The 22,651-nt window shown below is 53.2% G+C and overlaps 1 protein-coding gene across 5 annotated transcripts in view; it reads right to left on the bottom strand.

The window, feature by feature from the left end:
- SLC45A4 (solute carrier family 45 member 4) overlaps positions 1–22,651 on the bottom strand; it is a 97,932-nt gene that overhangs the window by 58,354 nt on the left and 16,927 nt on the right. Inside the window, exon 1 of one of the 5 annotated variants that reach the window (XM_063643587.1) lies at positions 11,483–11,501. The exons of 3 other annotated variants lie outside the window; for them this stretch is intronic. The gene's annotated coding sequence lies outside the window, so the exon portion shown is untranslated. Of the gene's footprint in view, positions 1–9,311; positions 9,877–11,482; positions 11,502–22,651 lie in introns of those variants that run through there. One more of the 5 variants, XM_063643586.1, reaches the window with a different exon arrangement.

The raw sequence follows: 22,651 nt of genomic DNA on the forward strand, positions 1-22,651 counted from the left end.
TTTTGTTGTGAACCTAAAACTGCTCTAGAAAGTAAAGTCTGTTGATTTTCCATGTTGTGTCCTTGTATTTACATAAATAAATAAGGCAATCAAAAACTCCTGATAATCCCTGGTTGTCCAGTGTTAGGAAGAAACCAAAGCTCTTCATGAGAAAGGAATTAAGGGGCATTGATGCTGACCGCCGCGTACTTGGGGAAGCTTTCTGTGCCACCTGCTTACACCTGAAAGTGTCCAATCGTGGAGGCGCCCATCTCCAGGTGTGCTATGCATCACCTGGAGACACCCAGCTTGGCTGCCTCTCATCATACAATGAGCCTGCAGTCCCAGACACGTGGGCTAAAGAAATACAAAGTTCACACCAGTTTCAAAGAGGCATGTGACATCCTGGCAACCTCCAAACACTCAGCGCCTCACGTGGACCAGTGTGAAGGGGCTTCCCTAAACTGCAGGTTCTGGGGCTCCACCCCAGACCCACTGGATCAGAGACCAAGAGTCTGCACCGCAGCCACTCCTGAGTCATACACTGCATAGGGGGCGCCACGAGCTCCGCTTCACCGGACAGCTCCAGGCTGCGCTGTCACCCTGGCGGGGCAGCTACTATGTCCCCCTTTTTACCCTCAGAGTGTCCCAGTTAGAACAACACTCCAGCATTTTAGAGATGAATGATCTAAAGCTTAATTGTGCCTTAAGTCTTCTGATAACCCTCTTTGTGCGTTTTGTGCCACAAGTCAGGGCACTTCAGAAACCAAAAAGGACGCACAGCAGACCACACATCCATCCTTCTTCTCTGCTCTCCTTTCGATTAGAGCTTGCTGTGAACCTGCAGCGGCAGAGGGGAGTGGGCAGAGGCCAGGTGTGTGTGTGTGTGTGTGTGTCGATGTCTGCCTGTGTCGTGTGTGTGTGTCAATGTCTGCCTACGTGTCTGTGTGTGTGGGTGTGTCTGTGTGTCAATGTCTGTGTCTGTGTGGGGGATGTGTGGGGGTGTCTGTGTATCTGCCTCTGTGTGTCTGTGTGTGTTAGGTCTGTGTGGCTATGTGTATGTGTGTCTGTGTCCATGTGTGTCTGTCTCTGCATCTCTGGATCTATATGTGTCTGTACATCTGTGCATGTGTATGTGTATGTGTGTGTTTGTGAAATACCCTAAGTATGAAAAGAAACTGAATCGAGGAAAATCTGGAAGGGCCCCCGGGAGTGAGTGGACACCGTATGGCTACAGCATGTCTATGGCTGGCATCCCCACAGCAGAGGCAGCCTAGTGTGCATGGCCCCAGCATGTCTTTCCCCGCACTTCTCTGCTGACCATACGGGGCGGCCTGGCCCAAGCTCCGGACAGTGACCTGAAGTCTCCTCCTGCCTCCTCCAGACCCCTGCCCTGCCCTTCTCATGCCTGCTTGCAGACCTTGCCTCCTGCCCCACAGATCTGGAGGGCACAGTGCACTTGGACTACCTCTGGGTCCAGTGCACACACAGCGCAGGCACCCAGATGGTCTTTAAAAGAAATAAATCCCCAAGTGCAGAGGGGCCAGGCCGACCCATACTTACTCCATCAATAAAGAAAACCAGGGGGCGGTGGCTCACCACTATAATCCTAGCACTTTGGGAGGCTGAGGAAGGAGGATTGCTTGGGGCCAGGAGTCCAAGACCACCCTGGGTGACACAGCGAGACCCTATCTCTACATAAATAATTAAAAAAAAAAAAAAAAAAAGGCTGGGCGCGGTAGCTAACGCCTGTAATCCCAACACTTTGGGAGGCTGAGGCGGGAGAATCGCCTGAGCTCAGGAGTTCCAGACCAGCCTGGGCAACATGGCAAAACCCTATCTTTACAAAAAAAAAAAATAGCCAGGTGTGGGGGCACACACCTGTAGTCCCAGCTACTCAGGAGACTGAGGTGGGAGAACCGCTTGAGGCCAGGAGGTGGAGGCTGCAGTGAGCCAAGATCACACCGCTGCACTCCAGTCAGGGTGACAGAGTCTCCGCCCCGTGTCCAATGCCAGTGTGACCCTCGCAGACTTGCCCAGACCTCCAGGAGGCCTGGTGCAAGCTCATTTCCCTTTGCTCGGCCTGCTTTCTCAGCAGGAAACTCCACATACCAAAGGGCCCTTCCCCCAGTCCAGGGGGCTCCCTGGACTCCATGACAACAGGTGGACTTCCTCTGGGTCCCCACGGCCCCACCACCAGCTCGACCAGCTCATACCTCCCTGTCTAGTCAGTCATGTGCTTGTGTCTCCCCAGCCACTGCAAGATCCCTGACCCGAGGGGCAGGCAGAGGGCATGGCCTGGCGAGACAGGGACTCAGAAGGACTTGTAAGTGAGCAAATGAAGCGCCTTGGGTGCTAACGCCAAGCCAGAGTAAAGGACCCACAATGGCACTGTTCCCACAAAGGCTCTGACTGACACCGACAATGCTGTTCTCACAGTTACTGATGAGCCAGAACGCTTGCCCGCCTCCGGAGCCCAGCACACGGGGCTAACCCCACACATTATGGCTAGGAAATCCACTGGGAACTGAGCTTACTGGAAGAGCGCCCAGAGACTTCCTGAAGAAGACCTACCTGACGGTAAAGTCACAGGCCAACTGTAGGATGCTGGTGGCAAGGCCCCTGCACCACAGGCTAGACCATCACCTCACAGCTCCTGGGCTCTCCTGGCTGGCACCACACTCAATTCTGGAAGCCATTTTTCCATCTGCAAAGGCAAACCTCAGACTTGCCAACAGCTGTGGGATCCTACCAGGAACTCCCAGGGCCTGTGGGGCAGGGCACATGGCTGGCGACTGGATCAGATGCCCAAGAACCACGTCATTCAGAAAGGCCACCCACAGCTGGACAACGGGGTGCCAGCCCCTATCTCGAGAGGCTGTGTGGGTGGATCAAATGGGAGCAGGCAGCAGGCATCAGGGTAGTCCCCCTCCTGATCCCCTTCCTGACCCCATTTCAGAAGGGGCCAGGGAAGCTCAGCTCTTCTCCACCAGACACCGTTCTATCCCCCAAACAACTGGCAGGGGAGAGCCACTCTCACTGATATGGTCGTGTGTCGGGGGAAGTCCGCAGTCCACCAACACTCTTCCTGACACCACCCCAGCACCGACACAGCACAGGACAGGCATTGAGTGTATATACACAAGTGTGCACACAACACACACACGTGTGCACGCAACACACACCTGTGTACACACACATGCACTCACACACGTGCATGCAACACACCTGCGTACACATACATGTGCTCACACACGTGTGCAACGCACACCTGCACACACACGCGTGCACTCACATGCACTCACACACATACATTCACACCGGGTGTGCAACACACACCTGCGTACACACACATGCACTCACACACGTGTGCATGCAACACACACCTGTGTACACACACATGCATTCACACACGTGTGCATGCAACACACACCTGCGTACACACATGCATTCACACACGTGTGCACACAACACACAGGCAGGCTGAGCTGAAAGTGTCTCTTTCAAAAATTTTCATTTTCATTGATCTTCCTGATCTTCAAAACTATATAAAGACAGGAAATGCAGTCTCCTTGGTTGCCATATTCTAATCAGAGAAATTCAGTTTAGAAGCATGATTATGAAGCCTGCTGACGCAGGTCAGGACAGTCCCCAAAATACACTAAAGCCAAAATCTGAACAGGAAGTGGTGTGTGATGTGTTCACCAGCTCATGCGCTACGGCTGATCTCGCAGACCAGGCTCTGCCTCCCAGGGCACCCAGAACCTCCCCTCCCACCTTCTCCTCCACTTCCGTGCCAGTGCATCTTCTGCCCAGGCTACCACGGGAGGGTGGTGACTGGTTTCACGGCTTCCATCCTTACCCACAGTACCCGCTCTCAATACTGTGAACAGGGTGGTACCTTACAACACCAAGTCAGACCAGCCATTCCTCACCTCACGGAGTCCCGCCTGGCTCCCCAAACCCTTCCAGAGAGCCTGCCAGCTCAGCCCAACCAGAGGGCCCTTGCCACATGGCACCTGCAAGCCTTAGGCCCTCACCCCCCCTACTCCTGCTATACCCTCTGCCTGCTGCCCCTCAGTGGTGCTGTCCTAGGCACACCGGTCAAACAGCCTCCCCGCCAGCGCTGCCTGGAGCCGAGTTCCAACAGGACCCCAAGCTCTCCCCCTTCCCTCCCCAACACCAGACAGAAAGTAAACCCAACAGTGTATTGAAACAGGCAAAGGCTAGTGACAATTTACATGATAGTAAATACTCAATACTGCATCGAATCAAAGCATTTATTACTCCACTTTCTAAAATTTAAGGGTTAAGGTGTTAGGATTTGAAATAAGACACCTTTTTAAGCAGAATCCCTCTTCATCTTCTACTAAAACAAACTGTTCCCTAAATATCAACAGGAAGAACATGCAGTGTCCCACACGTAGCAAACACGCGAGAAAAGCTCATTTAAGAGGAAATCACATGAAAACAAGGACACGCTGCCCCCAAAAGAAAACACTCTCTGCACCACTGAGCTTCTGTTAGAACATACAATGTTTTGCTCATCTCCCTTCTTACCTGTATATAGTCTCCTTGATTTGCACGATCAGCTGAGTAGGTTTTTGCATTTTTAATTAAGAGGCAATGAGGGGTGTGCCCTTCTTTCCAAACGCTCAAGCACTGACCTGGTGTGTGTGTGCCAGGGTCTGAAGGACGCTTTGGCTGCCATGGAAACGGCGGCATGCTTCTAGCCTGTGCATCCGCTCAAATCTCAGCTGGGAATTCAGGAAAATCAAGCGCCAGTTATCAACCTGAAATGCCCATAAGTCCTAGGATAAACTAGGCCTCCTCTGAGTCTCGGTTACTTTAGGAGCAAACCCAGGTACAAATAAACTCAGCCTGTCACCCGCAGCGTGGGAGAGGCAGGTCGCGTGTTCCTGACAGCATGCAAAGCAGCTAAATGGTATCCAAACATGGAAGCAGAAACCCTCACATCACACACATATAATCAAGAACTGACCTCACAGACAGGGCACAATTGAGGAATACCACTAATGACTGCCAAGATGGAATTAGACCTTTTGATGGTACTTCCATGTAAACTCAAGTCAAATCAAAGTGGTTTCCAGGTCCTGAACTTAACCTCAAGCAGAAAAGAACATAGTGAACGTCGTGACACAAAAGTGAAAAATGGAAATGGCTAACTGTCCAATGGCACGGAGCTCTTTCAATTATGCTGCGCACTCAGGACACATGATGTCCGTGTGTTTGAAGGGAAGTATGACGGATATTTCAGCAATGTTAATGTCAAAGCTCGTCTGTATAAAATGTAAAGTTTGGGCCAGGCGTGGTGGCTCACACCTGTAATCCCAGCACTTTGGGAGGCTGAGGTGGGCGGATCATGAGGTAGGGAGATTGAGACTATCCTGGCTAACAAAGTGAAACCCCATCTCTACTAAAAATACAAAAAATTAGCCGGGCGTGGTGGCAGGCGCCTGTAGTCCCAGCTACTCTGGAGGCTGAAGCAGGAGAATGGCATGAACCTGGGAGGCGGAGTTTACAGTGAGCCGAGATCACGCCACTGCATTCCAGCCCGGGCAACAGAGCGAGACTCAGTCTCAAACAAACAAACAAACAAAATGTAAAGTTTGGGCCAGGTGTGGTAGCTCACGCCTGTAATCCCAGCACTTTGGCAGGCCGAGGTGGGTGGATCACCCGAGATCAGGAGTTCAAGACCAGCCTGGCCAACATGGTAAAACCCAGTCTCTGTTAAAAATACAAAAATAAGCTGGGCGTGGTGACAGACACCTGTAATCCCAGGTACTCGGGAGGCTGAGGCAGGAGAATCGCTTGAACCCGGCAGGCGGAGGTTGCAGTGAGCCGAGATCGTGCCATTGCACTCCAACCTGGGTGACAAGAGAGAAACTCAGTCTCAAAAAAAAAAAAAAAAAAAAAGTGAAGTGTGGGTGAATGACCAAAACTTACATATGGCCTTGGCCTGGGGCTAGATTTATTCCTACTTTCTAAGACCAAGAAAACAACAAAACCACCATGGGACCCTCTCCCCTTCACTCTCCTCAATACCAGGGGCTCCGCCTGAAACTAAGGCTGAAGGTCAGCCATCTCGAGGGACAGAATGGGTCACCTCTACTACTTACTGGATGGCATGGCATGGCTGAGCCACTAAAAACATGGGTTAAAGGTGACACTTTTAACAGGGTTAGTATCTCATGATGCTCTGTGGCCCTTTGCAAAACCCTTCTACTTTCTCGTGGACCCCATGTGTAAACTCACAACAGGGGTTCACCACAAGGAAAAGGGGGCCCCAGGGGCATTCCGGTTCAGAGGGCCACTGCGGATGGGAGACAGAGGAGAGGGGAGAATGGCCACTTCCTCTTCGTGCTCTCCTGTCTCCATGCAGGGAAGTGGCTGGACAAGTCTACAGGGGGTGGTGCCGGCGGGAGCCAGCTCTGAATTCCCCCAACCATATCAGTTCGACTAAAAACCCACGAAACATCTCCCCTCCTCTACGAGAGAGGAGTCATCCCATAACCTCATGGTCCCCCATTTTCTGTGACGAGGAAAGTCATTCTATAGTTCAGTGAGCAGCCCCTCGTTTATCTGGAAAAGTCAGCTGTTCAGAACCAAGCATTTTCTTGGGATTATGGACAGTAGCTGCGTTCAAGATGAACAATATCACCTAGGGAATTAATTGGGACAGTCCCGTAGTCAACAAAAATGACTTCTTCAAAACTAGAGTCTTGGTTAATACATATCAAAAACCTTAAAATGTGCACAACTTTTGATCCCAAAATTTTACCGTTTAGAACTTATCATAAGAAAACAAAGCCACAGGAAGCCAGGCTTGGTGGCATGCTCCCGTGGTCCCAGCTATTCGGTAGGCTAAAGCAGGAGGATCGCCTGAGCCCTGGAATTCAGGGCTGCACTGAACCACGACTCCACCTGTGAATAGGTTGCGTGCTCCAGCCTGGGCAATATAGTGAGGCCCCTGTCTCAAAACAAAACAAAACAAAACATAAAACACCACAGAGCAATGCTTATTACACCACTAAGAAACCTTAAATGTCCAAAAAAAGATTGGTAAAATAAAGCATGGCATATCCACATACAAAATCATGATGAATGACAATTTGTTGACATGCAAATATACTTACCCACTACTAAGTTTAAGCAGGTTAAAACTACATTATGATTACACTGTGTTCTTTAGAAAGGTACGGATGTAGACAAAAAGGTGTTATTTATGCACGTTTCAGAGTCTTTCTGCTTCTATAGGACCTAAACTTTACTTTTTTTTTTTTTTTTGAGACGGGGTCTTACTCTGTCACCCAGGCTGGAGTGCAGTGGCTCAATCACGGCTCACTGTAGCCTCCACCTTCTGGGCTCAGGCAATCCTCCCACCTCAGTCTCCCAAGAAGCTAGGACTACAGGTATGTGCCACCATACCTAGCTGATTTTTTGAGATGGGATCTCACTATGCTGCCCAGGCTGGTCTTGAACTCCTGGGCTTAAGTGATCCTCCCTCCTCAGCCTCCCAAATTGCTGGGATTACAAGTGTGAGCCACCTTGCCTGGCCAAATTTACTTTTAATTAAAACAAACAATAAATTAACTTCAAAAACAGATTTTCTGGTTCCCTGTCCAACATCACAGAAGTCTGGATACGTGATACGACATTCAGGAGTGTTTTAAGATGACTTACTGAATCTCAAACGGCCTGGAGCTTCCAACAGAGGTTTGCAATGGGAGCAGCTCCTGGAGCTCAGTAGGGAGAGTGAGTCTGAAAAGCTACTGCGCTGAGGTGCTGGCGGGCCCAGCTATTTGGTACAGAAATACTTTAGAAGCCTTCCCCAATCTGGCATCAGCATGAAAGTGGCAGGTCCATAACCCCACCCAGGAAAACAGCAGGTTCCCCCCAAATGTTCTCGGAACCTAGGTGCTATTCATTCCTCCAGGATCCTTGGCGGGGACCTCACTCGGACTCTGCCCCCGTGTCGCCCATGCCTCTGCACAGCACTGCAGTCACAGGTATCCATGAGTCAGCCCTGACTACAAGGCACTGAGCCCACCAGGGAGAAAGGAGTCGACTGCCCTTTTCCCTTCTTTCCAGGCTGAAAGAGACCACAGGACGTGGCCTGCTACAGGCCCACGCGGGCTCAGAAGCTCTACTTCTTGTCTGGGTAGTTTACAGCATCCTCCCTGCCTGAGGCTCAGACAGCGCTGGACTCCCAAGGCCAAACACCTCACGTGGGCTCCTCAGCTGAAGACATCACGGGCACCTTTCCAACTCATTAATTCCTAGGTGCTGACGTCCCTCTGGCCTAAGCACTGCCCTCCAGGATCGGATGGCTGCCTGCAAGCCAGCACAGGACGTCGCCTCCAGCAAGTTCCCAGCAGCAAGGGAAGGCAGGCAGAGCCCTTGGACACCTGCGAGCCAGGCTCTGAAGGATGCCCAGCAAAGGGGTGAGGAGCCCGCGCCGCCCTCTACAGATGGGTGCGCCACGATGGCAATGGGCAATGCAAAGCCACACACGCCGGCCACATGTGGACAGACATCGTTTTGTCCGCATCCTATGATACTGGCGAACTTCATCAGAATCCTCCTCATCTGGGAACACGAGGCAGGTCCGGGTCCGGCAAGGACCGGAATAAAAGGACCATCGTGGGCTACCAACAAGACCAGTTTCAGAAATGTCAACTGATCCCTACCCGAATATTAAAACCTTGCTAAGCGCTGGACAAAGGTTCATGAAACTGACACACAACAGTGTTTAAACCTAGAAAAATAATTAAGCCAAGCTACTCTGGTCACAATGAAGTCCTCAAATTCATGAATAAACTGTACTTACTTTATGCGAACTCCAAATGATAGTGAGACCTGAAAGCTTATCACAGACACCACATGTGCTAAAATCAACATGATTCACGTATTTTAGATGTTTTAGATTTTACTGTTAGCTCACTAAAAAGTCAATCCTTTTACTTTAAAAAAAAATTCTTTAAATTGTGTTATCTTTAAAATTTTTTTTTTTTTTTTTTTTTTTTTTGAGATGGAGTCTCGCTCTGTCACCCAGGCTGGAGTGCAGTGGCGCGATCTCGGCTCACAGCAAGCTCCGCCTCCCGGGTTCACGCCATTCTCCTACCTCAGCCCCCAGAGTAGCTGGGACTACAGGCGCCCGCCACCACGCTCGGCTAATTTTTTTGTATTTTTTTCGTAGAGACGGGGTTTCACCGTGTTAGCCAGGATGGTCTCGATCTCCTGACCTCGTGATCTGCCTGCCTCAGTCTCCCAAAGTGAAAAAAAATTTTTTTTAAGAGATAAGGTCTCACCATGCGCTCCAGGCTGGAATGCAGTGGCGCAATCATAGCTCACTGGTGACCTCAAACTCCTGGGCTCAAGCAATCCTCCGACCTCAGCCTCCCAAGCAGCTGGGACTACAGATGCATGCCAATATCCATGTCTGGCTTATAAGTCACTGTTTTAAATACAGCAGACTTCTCATCTGCGAATAGTTCCAGGACACACCCTTACACTTTTGCACCTGCCTCAGCAGCAGCCCCACCCTCTGACAGCCCCAGCACCAGGCAGCTGAGCTGAGCTCCCGCAGCATGTAGGGAGCCTGGGCTGAGGCCACACTCGCAAGACAGTGGGTTTCCCCGATGGGATCTCAGTACAACCCAACAACTGAGCCAACCGGGACTCCTCGGTCTGTGAAACCCACGAGGACACTGGTGAGACGGGGTGATCATGACCCATGAGGACACTTGCGGGACAGGGGTGAGCACCTGTGGTGGAGGTGGGGCGGGCGGCTGACCCACAAGGACACTGGCGGGACAGGGGTGAGCACGACCCACGAGGACACTGGCGGGACAGGGGTGAGCACCTGCGGTGGAGGCGGGGCGGGCGGCCGAAGGAGAGACAGGCCTCCACCCACTAGCCACCGGCAGCTGAGTGCTGACCACAGCCCCCACGGGCAGCACAGGCGAGCAGGTGGAGGAAATAGAGGAACTGTGAGTGGGCTAGGAAAATGCAATGCAGTCAGCTGACCAGAGAGGAAGCTGGGCTCCTTGCTAACGTCTCAACAGGGCACAGACGCACCTGCAAGGGAGTGGGCAGCACTGCAGGACACAGCGGGAGCTGCTCAGACCTGCTGGGGGCATCCTCTGCCCTGGGCTCTGTGTCTGCTGCTCTCAGGCACATTTCACTGCCAGGCTGCTGGGGGCCAGGGCTCCAGCCTCCAGGGCAGCACACCTCAGCCTGCTCTGTCCCCTTCAAGGCCAGACAAGCCAAGCCCCAGCCCCCACCTTGGCCCCTAGCCTGTGGGCACAGTTTCTCTCCACAGGCTCGGCTGGGCCTGGCTTCCAAACCTTCCAGCTCCAGCCTTCACCCCACGACCCCCACCTCTGTGACGGCTCCCACATTCTGCGGGACCCACCTCCAGGCTCTGCTGGTTCTCCTCTCACCTCCTTCCCCCACGCTGCCTGGAAAGGAAGGGCCAATGCTCGTGGGAGCCCCTGTGGCCCCAGGGCCCTGGCTCTGTCCCCACCGTGCCAGGCGGCCTTTCCTCGCCTCCCATCCGCCTACTCAGAAGCCCAGGATGGCTGCCAGGTGAAGGAAACGGTTCTGGAGGGGAGCCAGGACAAGTCTGGCTTTACTGAAAAGTAACATCCGCAGGACAGACTCTTAGCTGACTGTTTGAAGGAGCAAGTTGGCTAAGAGTGTCATTTTCCTTTACACCTGCAATCCCGCGGACCATACCTCAATGTCCTCTACCCCCATTCTTACGTCTGCCACTTGCTCTTTCACATATATTGCAAGTCTTTGATGAGGGAGGCCAGCTTTCCCTCTGGAAGGAGATGCCTTCAGTTGTAAACCGACAATTCATAAAAAGCTGGGGGCTTCAAGCACACAATTCCGCATTCCCGAGAAGCCTGCCAATCATGCAGTGGAAACACCTGACCACATTGCGCATCCCTCCCCGGCCAGGCCGCCCTCCCTGGCACATGCCCCGCGCTGGCCGGCAACAAACAAAACCCACATGGACAAAGGAGTCTTTACAAGAACAGCCAAAACAATTCCATCTGCGAACAAAAACTAACGGCAGAATTAAAGGCTGCAAGTCCAAACCCAATCTGGCTATTGTAAACAGTGCCTCAGTTTATCAATGTAACAATAACTCTTTCAAAGATTCATAAAGTTCCCCCCAAACACTCAGCACTCTAGCATTGTTAAGATACTTCAGAGAATAAATATTAGCTTGGGACTCGCCTACATGAGAAGTGAAAGCTGCCAAGACAGCAGTTCTAAAGCAAGAACCAGAGGCAGCGGCGGCCACAGGGCAGCGAGGCACTGGCCCAGGCACGGGCCCAGGCACTGCTTCCAGCCTTGCCACACACAGTTCGACTCCCCAGGCACCTCCTTGCACCCAGCACCACGCCGGCCCCTCGCCCCATGTCACACTCCACATCCAGCCCCCTGCGAGCTGAGCAGCAGGACTCACCTTGGGCACCGTGAGTGAGACGGGGCATGAGCGCCAATCCTCTGGGCCCCATGTGCCCCCTGCCCACCCTGTCACGGGGTCACCGGCTCGTGAGGGCGGGACTGCGACTCTGTCTCCTGGATCCCTGATGGCCAGGCGCCTGGCAACAGATAAGCCACCCACAGCAAACAGGAATAGGTGGAAAATGGACTTAACTAAAAGGAGAAGTTTTAAGATGATTGTTGGAATAAAAGGGAACAAAGGAGCATTCAAGCCCAGATTTGATTCCAACTTACTTTCTCGAAAGACATTTAAGTAACCTGGGTAACCAAATGCAACATGGTGTTGGGGCCAGCTCTGAGGGCAGTGGGTCATGCGGGGCCCCTGCTATCAGCAATCCCAGGTTGAGACTCCAAACAGCCAGGCTGAGTGGGTGCTAGGCCAGCCCACCCTCTGCAGGGTGTGTTTTTGCCCCACCCGTAACTCCACCATGGGGGTCTTTGTCCGTGTAATGCGACAGCGTGCAGCTCCACACACACAGGAAGCAGGCTGTCAGGACAGAGCCTGACTCGAACAGGTAACTGGAATCCTCCCCAACAGGTGGGCGTGCAGAGAGCAGGTCCCTGTCCGGGTACCTCCTGAAGGACTGTCTTAGCACGACCTTGCTTTTCACAGGGGAGGGAAGGGAAAAGGGCCTTTTGAGGTCTCTGCAAGACTGGGCTGTGCATCCTACACCAGGCTGCCTTCTCCTGCACATTTTCCTACTCAAAGACAATGGAGTCCAGGCATCCTCTCAGCATCGCACGAGTTCCCCCGGTGTAGAGAAACGGACTTTAAAAGTCTGAATCAGTCTCAGCCAAGTGTGGTGGCTCATGCCTGTAATCCCAGCACTTTGGGAGGCCGAGGCAGGTGGATCACCTGCGGTCAGAAGTTCGAGACCAGCCTGGCCAACACAGTGAAACCCTGTCTCTACTAAAAGTACAAAAATTAGCTGGGTGTGGTAGCAAGCGCCTGTAATCCCAGCTACTCGGGAGGCTGAGGTAGGAGAATCACTTGAACCCGGGAGGCGGAGGGTGCAGTAAGCCGAGATCACACCACTGCACTCCAGCCTGGGCAACAGAGCAAGACTCCATCTCAAAAAAAAAAAAAAAAAAAAAAAAAAAAAAAAAAAAAAACTCTGAATCAGTCTCCTACAGTAGCTGTGACTGTGACAGGCTCAGCCCTCAGTTTCCCCACCTGTAAATGGGAGCAACACTGTGAGTGTTGTAAAGGGCAGGTGGTGACACACCACAGTGCCTGTCATAGCAGGCTCTCATGGACAGAGTGGCTGCTATTGGCCTTAAAGCTCTGCGGCAGCACGTGGCCCCTCGACTGCTCTCAGAGACAAGGTACTGTCAACTAAGGCGACTTTCTGAAACGGCCTTAGGATGAGTCAAATCCTTGGTTCAATACATGACAGTGTTTGCACACACACAGACTCAGCCTGAAAGAGACACAAAACACAGGACCATCTAGCTGAAAAGCAGCAGCTACTGAACATGGTCTAATTTTTGTTTCAATGGCTCAAAAGAATAAAAGAATCATCTAATAATGATGATATCATTGGTTTCATGAGGATTTTTACCCAGTTGTCACTAAAAGGGATACATTTTTGGTTTGGAAAACAAAAACCTTAGGTTAATAAGTGTTTCGCATTGGTTATCAGAAAGCCAGTGAAAGCCTGGCCCCTGTCCGGAGCTGCATGGCACCTTTCCTAATGCCAAGATGCGTGGTGGCTCCTGCCCGGAGCTGCACGGCACACCTTTCCTAATGCCAGGACACATGGTTGGCAAGGACATGGGTCAGCCGTGGGGCTCCCAGGACTGACCTCCAATTCCTCATCTGGGGAAGCCCACAGCAAATCGAAGGATGCATGGGAACCTCCTCTGGAAGCAGGACGATCGTCAGAAACACAGGCAGGCCCGGGTCTCAGGACGTTGAGGATGGAAGGAGCATCAGAGCTGATCCTGCCCAACCTCGAACCTGCAGGGCGGAAACGGAGCCCGGGAGGCCAAGGGGGGCGCTCAGCAAAGGGACAACGACACGTGAGCAGAGCTGACCTGACACTATGCTCCTCCTGCCTTCCCAGGTGGCCCCACGATGCAGTTTCCTTGAATTTCCTGAAAACTGGCCAGCTGCTCTGAGCGAGCCTGAAGAAGGCAGCTCCACAAACTTACGCAGCCACTAGTCAAGCTCACCCGCTGGGCGGCCCCGCCTCCACCAAACTGCACTTCTGAGCCTCTGTCTCCATCGCTGCCCTCCCTCCAGGCCGCCGCTCAGGGCACGCTGCGCTCAGTTCACACCACCCCGTGCACAGCTCGTGGATGCGGTCCTCCCTTTTCCATGAACTCTGCACTCGCCTTCCCTTTGCACTTCACAACATTAAACTTCAACCCATCGTCCAAGGCCTGGGCTACAGGTAACAAATGCCAAGAAGTCAACCACCTTTCCCAGGGCTGGCACTGCCTTCGCGATTTGGGACGACGTCGCAAGAGTCTGCCGTGCGCCTCCAGTGCCTGAACAGGCAGCTGCAAGTCCGTGGGCCTGAGCTCAGCTCCTTTCCCGCTCAAGTGCCACAGTGACTTCTCATCTGGGTGCCCAGAAGTGGGGCTGGCTGGCACGTGAGTCAGAGATGCAGAGCAGGGGTCACACGATGTCAGCATGGCCTCGTGCCTAGGCCATTAGGCCTAGCTGGAGACCTGCACAGACCTGCGGCAAAGCTGCAGACTGGCATCCTGCCTGAGGCTCAGCGCCAGAGGCCGGCAGAAGTTTCTGGCAAAGCCTGAAGGGATAAAGGAGTGCCGATAAACCACCCCTACTGCCTCTGGAATGTTTGTGATTTTATGATTTTCTGCATCCAAAATTTGTCACATCGCTGCTTCTCCTATCCCACAATCTCAGGAACATGAGATTCCTTAAGTCCTGAGCTAGATGGTAGATGCAGAACCTCTGAAGCATGACTCTGGGGGGAGCCCAGGCTAAGACACCTCAAGAACACTGGCGCCTCTGCAAAGATGAGGAAGATGAGCAGGCGGCGCTCAGTACTTCTCTCTAAGGGGCACCAGTGGCAGTGCCTGGCCTCCTAGCAGGACCAACAGTCTCATGTCCTGGGAAGGTTCCCTCCCAGCCCCAAAGCTCCAGGCCTACCCCCAGTTCCCAGTGCAGTGTACCCTGGGACAGGCAGGAGAAGGCAGCAGAGAGGAGGACCAGTGAAGGCTTCTCACACTGCATCCCTGGATGTCCCAACCGCTCCAGAAATCAATTCCAGGCACCAACATCGGAGTCACCCCCGCCTACGCTTTAAGCTAGTCCCGGGGGCAGCAAGGGACAAAGGGCACCACGGGGCTGTGGTCAGTCAGCTTTCAGCCACCCAAGCACAAAGCCTCAAGGATTTTCCTACAGTGACTGCTGGGCAGCTTGAAGGAGCAGAAGAGAAGTGGCAGTGTGGGTACAGCCCAGCCACGCTTCCACGTGGACCCAGAAGAAACCTCTGGCTCCACCCTGCTCCCTACCGAAGCAGGGCCCACAATGGCTGGACATCTGAAAACAGAAAACTCCCAGAACCAGCGCGTTACAAAGCACTTAGGGACATCAAAGCCCGGCTCTGCACATGAGCTCTACGGAAGGAGAGTTTTACCTGCTCAAACCCAAGCAGGCTCTGTGGAGCTCATGCCACCTAAAGAGGCTGAGGAAGCCTGAGACGCGAAGTCTTCTTGCTCATCCTAATGGCAGGAGCTTCCTTTAACTAGGACTGCTGACATATTTTCTCCGCTGGCTTTCATGTACACATTATGCAATTTGCTTAATGACTCAGTGATTATTTGATGACAGTCACCTTCCCCCAAGCCACCCGCACCTAGATCGATTGTCCACCTAGATCAACTGTCCACCGTCAAGTCATGAAGACTCCGAGGTCTGGGATGTGAGAAGGACAGCCCAAAAGAGAGCTCGGTTGGTGGGCACAGGGAACTGGGGCCTCGAGAGCAAAGAACAGGTGGCCACAGGGCCAGGGTGGCAGTGTACGCTTGAGGGGACCTGCCCAGCGCCCACCCCAGCCAGTGCGGGTCTCTCCTCACACCAGCTCGGGAGGGAGAGGCCACCCCCGGCACTCCACGGCCATCCAGGGATGGAAAGTTGGCGGGGCTGGCGAGGACGTCTGGTGTCTATAAAAAATGTTTCTCCCAGGAGGGCCACTGAAAACAGAGACTCTGAGATACTCTCATTCTTTTCCTTATTTGCCACTCTGAAAAATAAGCCGTTCTTCCTATTCTGAAATGGAATACAGGTCAAAACCTCCTATGGTGAACAGTGACCCAAAGAAAAAGATCACTAGATCCAAAATATTTCTAGTTTGGCCAGTGGCCCCGAGTAACTCTACTCTGTTTATTTGGTCAGAGCAAAGCTCTCCCGGGGGATGAAACGCCTAACCCAGTACGAAGCCCGCCCGTGTCTGCCTGGGTCCCACGAAGAAGGGCTGAAGGGCAGGAGGCTCCTTGCCCCTCCCCACCCCGGAAGGCCCTTCTGTGTCCCCATCAGGGCCTGACTGTGGAAGAGAACAGCTGCCCGTGCCCCCGGCCCCGCCCCTGTCCCTGCTACGGCTGACATTTAGGAGCTCTGTCCCAAGCGTCCACCGTGGCATGCAGAGCTGCCCCATACCCCGACTCCCTGGGGCCTCGGCCCCCCAGCAAGGCCGGCTTGACAGGAACCAGTAGCCAGCAGAGGCCTGAGCAGAACAGGGTCCGGAGCTGGCAGTGGGGCTTGGGGCCACTGGTTCCCAAGCAGACTTCCCCCATCTCACGGGCAGCTTCTCTTCTCCAGGGGCCCAGCGGGGTCCAGCACGGACTGAGGGTGGGTGAAATGCCAGCTCCTGCCTTCAGCACGTGGTCACTGCCCCGCCCTGCCTACAACAGCAGCCACCAGAGAGCGTCCGCTGGGAACCACAACGCGCCCGCACCGCAGCGGCCATCCTCGAGTCACGGAGCCTCATGGCTTCCTTCACTGCCGTGGCTGAGATTCCTTGGCCTGCGCCATGACGGGGCCTCGCCTATGTTGGAAGATAGGTGGTTCCCCCGTGTGCTCCCCAGTTACACGGGTTCGACCTTCACTAAATCTTTACCGAATCCCCACTCCACGGTGACTGGCCTTGCACTTGGCCTGAGGTCACGGTGTGTCATGTTTTTCTGCGGAAGGACCCCACTTCAGACAAGACCGGGGTACAAACCGCACACGAGCAGTCAGCCTCCAACAAATGCATCTTTACAAGTCCTGTGAGGTCTGCATTCCACCCACTGCACATCCATGGCCGCATCTGTTTAAACCTATTTCCCAAAGAGACGCGCACCCCAAGTTAGGGAAGCGCCACCCTGGGATAATGAGGACCAACAAGACAAGACTGAGAGGCAGGAGCACGACCCACGGCAGAAAGCACGACACCGGGCAGGGGTCTGCAAACGCCCCGTGCCCCCTTCCGACCGGTCCAGGGCACCTGAACACATCCTCGGTTTCAGTCTTTCCCGAGTGCATCCTAAAGATGTGAGATCATGAGTTCCAGCCATGGTCCCAATAGGGCACCCTCAAGACCTCTGGAACCTGTGTGGTGCTTCTCTCAACAGAACAGAGCCGGGCATCTCCTTCACACCGTTCCTCAGGAGAACCAGCAGCGTGAAGGGGCCTGCGGTTGCCTGGGGTGGGGACAGACGTGAGCGGCACCTCGCGGCTCTGTGGCTCTTGTTACTGACTCCACAGGCGTGGGCAGTTGCATTGCAGGGACCAAGGACACACTGGCTCCCCTCCCCTGGGGACTTCCTGGTCTTGAGCTATGCCCAGAGGAGTCAAAAAGGCACAAGGGGAGACAGGCCCGGCTCCAGCCCTTTGGGTGCCCAAGGCACTGGGTGCCCACAGCCCCTCCTCGGGAAGGTGAGGTATGGGCTTGTGACACCCCTTCCTTCCCTCGGCAGCCGAGGAGAATGGGCGGGGTGGTTTACTGCATGTTCAGAAAAGGCCTCCACCCTCACCACCTGCGTGGGACATGGGATTTGTGCCCTCAGGAAACTCACAGTCTGAGAGGTGGCCTCACATGCACGGTTGTTACAAGCAGAGCCAGGTAAGCACAGAAGACTGCCAGTGTATCTTCCTGGTCCCTTTTGGGGCACCCTTTACCCACACTCCCTACTTAAAGCACTTGAAACCCTTTCCAGATGAAGGCGGGTACAAATCGAGGAATTCATACTTCACAAGAAAGTACTTCCCCATTGAGGAATATTTAAAAGAGTAACTGCACTCATCTGCATTTGACCCTGCTTCCTACTCACGCTTTCTTCAGAGCCTGCCCCCCCTGAAACGTGACTCCCTGTTATCAGCCAGGAGCCCCAGGAATGGGTAAGGCCCCAACTTTAACTTTCCCACTTGCTCACTTATTAGCAGCAGCGCCCCCCACAACCACCACCCCATACCATAGCCTCCAACCTCTTCCACATCTTCCCCCAGTTAAGTTCAAGACTTGGAAAAAATAGAAGCAGCTGCTCTTCACATAAACTACTTTAAACCTTACAACGAAGCCAACCAAAATAACTCCATAGTTCAATGTCAGCCGCGGTGGAAGGAGCTGCAGAGTTCTCTCGCCGGCGGCCGTGGGGCTCCCTCCTGAACTCATCCAAGTTAGTATTTTTATCACCAAATCCTAAGACTATCAGAAAACATCTGAGGCTGACCAAGCACCGTGTGACCTTGAGGAAGTCACCTGACCGTTCCAGGTCACATGCAAGGCCTTAGGGTGTGAACAGAGCACCTCCCCGGTTCCTTCCACTTCTACACGCTTTTATTCTACAACTGAAAACCACACACGAAGGTGTGTGTATCATCGTGAGAGAGAGGCCTTCACATCCCGGCAGCAACCTATAATAAACAGACTATAAACTCAGCACAGCTCACGCTTTCTTCAAAAGACATTTTAACAGGCAGAAGACATAACCACAGCTATGAAACCTCTCCCGGCGGATACTAACTTCCAGCACCATGACTCAGCTGCTCTGATGGTCTGATAGGTGAGGTTACCTGGATACTACGGGTGTTTTCACAAGAGGAACTAACCCACACGCAGGGCACGGAGCGCAGACTGTGCTCCTGCCACAGACCGGCCTTCTCCGCAAAGTCCCTCGTTAACCCTTCACAGCGAGTCTGGAGTTTCGCATTTCCACGGCCAGGACGCTGGGCTTCTGGCCTCCTTGGCTGACTGGACAATTACAGACAGTTGAGTACTGTCTTTTCTATGAACACTAGCATGTATTTAGCTTAAAAGGATCTTCTGTGCGGCATCTTTTCAGTCTAGCAAGAGAATGCTTTAGGCTGTAACAGGTGAAAAGTGCCTCCTTTCACCTGCCACCCTGTTCAAGAGCTGCCGAGGTACAGCAGGCTCTCTGCTGGGCAGAAGCAGGCAGCCAGATGGAACTGCTAGAATCTCCAGCATCTGCAGACAGGCCTCGGGGAGGGCAGTGAGGAGACGGCTCTCAGACCTCCCAGGGCACAGTCCACAGGGTAGCACACAGGAGGGCCTGGGCCAGGGGCACCTGGAGGAAGACGGGGCTCAGGGAAGGAGCAGCTCCATCTCGTACCCTCTTGCCCAGCCACCGAGGGGGACTAGACGGCTTTGCACTGACCCCCACGTTTCTCCCACCCTCCCTGCCCCTTCAAGCCTATGTCATGTCAACAGCCTCGTTTTTGGCGGTGGCTCACACCTGTAATCCCAGCACTTTGGGAGGCTGAGGCGGGAGGATCGCTTGAGTCCAGCAGTTTTAGGCTGCAATGAACCATGATCCTGCCACTGCACTGCAATCCAGCCTGGGCGACAGGCTTGAGTATGTCTTAAATTTTTTAAGACAGGCTGGGAATTCATATTCACGCTGCCCTTCAGAGCCTCGAGGGCTGGCCTCGTGCAGCTCATTCAAAACCTGCAGGAGAAGGCTGGCCGCCCAGTGCGAAACCAACAAACACTAGAAATAGAAAGTTCACAGAAAAGGAGGTGCAAATGGCACTTAGAGATGTTCAAGCTCACGTCCAGTAAGAGAAATGCAAATTGCAAGTGCACCGGTATGCCACATTTTCACATACGACACAGTGACCCACCACGGGACAAGGCTCCAGGCAAACGCCCTGACCGTGTCTGATGGGGATCACGCCTAGTTGGACTGCTCATGAGAAGCACCCTTCTCTTGCCCCACCAAGTTAGATCTTCTGGAGCCCAGCTAGTCTACACACAGGAATATCTCCTACAGGCCTACTTCACACAGCCAGGGACCTGTGTACTGACTATGGCACTGTCCTGCCCTGCAGGACTGAGGCTGCCAGGGCCCAGCGAGCTGCAGTGAGCGGGGTCACACTGCCTGAGGTCTGTGCTGGACACACAACAGGGACTGGATGGGACCCTTGCTCTTGAGGCAGTCACGGGGGGTGCTGGCCCTGGCTATTTCATGCAGAGCCACTGCTTGGTTGGGAAAGATGACAGGAAGACGAGGGTAAGAGGCACAAGTACCCGTGCACCCACATTTTCTGTGGGACTCCCCATCCAAATGCAGATGGCCAGGCAGCTGGCACAGCAGGAGAACTTGGGGAGCTGTCTGGACTACAGTCAGAGATGAGTCAGTAACATCGAGGTGCTAATCCTTCGGCGTGGGTGGGAAAAGAGGTCCAGGAAAGGATCCCAGCTCCCAAGAGGGAGGCAGAGGCAGAGATCTGGTCCCAGAGGAATAAGCAGGGCCTCAGCCAGCCATGAAACCAGCCAGGTGCGTGATGGAGTCAGGGCCTGGGGAAGAGGATGAGCGGAGAAGGCGGTGCCAAGAAGCAGTGGGCACAGACGCCAGGGCGAGAGCAGGAGGGGCAGAGGTGGGGACGGAGCGGGAGTGCACACTGCACTTTCGAGAAGGAGTGAGAAACAGGGCTGCTGCTTGGGAGACTCGGAGCCAATAGGGGTTGTACTTTTGTCCTTTTTAGTGAAAGACATTAAATCCTACACTGATCAAAAACCTAAGTTCCAAACCTTAGTTCCCCTTCACTCACTCACCCCTTCCATCTATGACAGACAGTCATCTGGAATGAAGTCTAAGAGTCACAAAGATGTTATCTCAACCATGGCTCAGCATTCAAACAAGAATTCTAATCTTTCAGAGCTCCAGATGGGAAACAGATTGCTGAGAATTATCAGTTTTATTTGAAGAGTGCAGAGAGGCGATTTTTACAAATGGGTATGACTGGGTTTTCCTTGGGCGGAGAAGAGCCGGCTGGCCTGCTGAGAAGCCGGCTTCCTACTCCGGTGGACGCCATGCTGGAAAAGGTCAGCTTCCTGTAGTAAGAGAAGCTAAGAGGCCAGGGGCCAGAAGGACCTTCAGGGGGCCCCTGCGGCTGTGGCCTCTGCAGAGGGGGCCTCATGGAGGCCAGGAGTGAAGGCTAGAGAAAGTCCATGGCCCAGGGTCTTCCGGCCCAGCCCAGGGAGCACTCCAGGTAAGGCAAGGCCTCACCACCCTCCAAGTCCTCAGCACTAGGAGCCCACCAAGCGCCAACTCTGCCCTGGAGGCCCCGGACACTGGAGCGAGGTGCCCCTGGCCCTACAGCTTCAGATCCCAGATCTCAGTCCCCTACAAAGCTGCAGTCCCTCACCTCAGCAGGGAAAATGAGCTAGCAGAGAACTCCGACACCCAGACATTGCCCTATAAAGAACTTTAAAGAAGTAAAAAGCAAAAAACATATTATGTTACATTATACTAGACAGTACAATCATTATACATCCTATGTATAATTATACATGTCCATATATAATATATACACGTATATATATTATATATTATACATGATCTACATCTTCTACAGTCATCTAACACTGCACTGTGTATAAAGGAATCTATTATTTTTAAGTGCGTGGTGCACATCTGGCTGTGAGCTCACCACACGTGCAGGTGTCTGACCCCAGGCTCCTCTCCAGGACTCCTCGGCACTGGCACAAAGGCCCAAGTGCCGCGGCTCCAAGCCCAGCCCTCCCACTCAGGCTGGGCTCAGGGTTGAGAATTCCACCCGCCACTCCAACGCTGCCAAGTCTTATCTCTGCCACATTTCTCAATGTGACATTGCACAATTCTTCTGGACAACCTTGACTTTCCGTGGTGCTCACTGCTAATTTTAACTACCTGATGTTTCCCCACAAAGTAAATAGGAGGTGTTCATGCCACCACCATGGCAGCGTTCCAGTCACTCTGCAGATTCGGCCAGTTTTGGTCACGACAGTGACATGAAACACAACAACCCAGGCGTGAGGACAGCCACCCTCGGGATTTATCTCCACTGGGGATGAAACCAGGCCGCCCTCCTCCAGGGCTGCCAAACACAGCTCCCATGAACGACCAGGCCAAGCACGTTGTCCTTGGGTCCAGAGACAGACCAGGCAGCCCACGCTGCGTGTGGTCCTACCCTGGGGTCCAGAGACTGCAGGGATGTGGGGGGTCTGGGGAGGATCTTCCCTGGACACACATAAACAACCCCTAAATTGTTTTGTTTTGTTTGAGACAGGGTCTCGCTCTGTCACCCAGGCTGGAATGCAGTGGTGCGATCTCAGCTCACTGTAACCTCCGCCTCCTGTGCTCAAGTGATTCTCCTGCCTCAGCCTTCCGAGTAGCTGGGATTACAGGCGCCTGCCACCATGCCCGGCTAATTTTTGTATTCTTAATAGAGACGAGGTTTCACCATGTTGGCCAGGCTGGTCTCAAACTCCTGACCTCAGGTGATCCGCCCACCTTGGCCTCCCAAAATACTGGGGGTGATCCACCTGCCTCAACCTCCCAAAGTGCTGGGATTACAGGCATGAGCCACCGCACTGGCAAAACACCCCCTAAATTGTATACAGAATTGCATCTATTTGCATTTTTGTGAGAACAAGTTTACAGCTTTCACCAGATCTCCAAAGGAATCCATGACCCAGAAAAGATCCAGAACCAGCTCAGTCTGGAGAAAGAGGGCTGGGGGACACACACATGTTCATCTAACTGGCCAAAGGAATTTTTGTTGTGATGTGGTTATTATCGTCTCATAAATTTCTTTAAAGTGAGTCCTCCCTTTTGTAGTTTACTTCAGAATTTAGTTGGGCAATTTAGGTTCATACCAAAAATAAAG

This window comes from Symphalangus syndactylus, chromosome 7 (genome assembly GCF_028878055.3).
Source record: "Symphalangus syndactylus isolate Jambi chromosome 7, NHGRI_mSymSyn1-v2.1_pri, whole genome shotgun sequence".
Taxonomy (NCBI): domain Eukaryota; kingdom Metazoa; phylum Chordata; class Mammalia; order Primates; family Hylobatidae; genus Symphalangus; species Symphalangus syndactylus.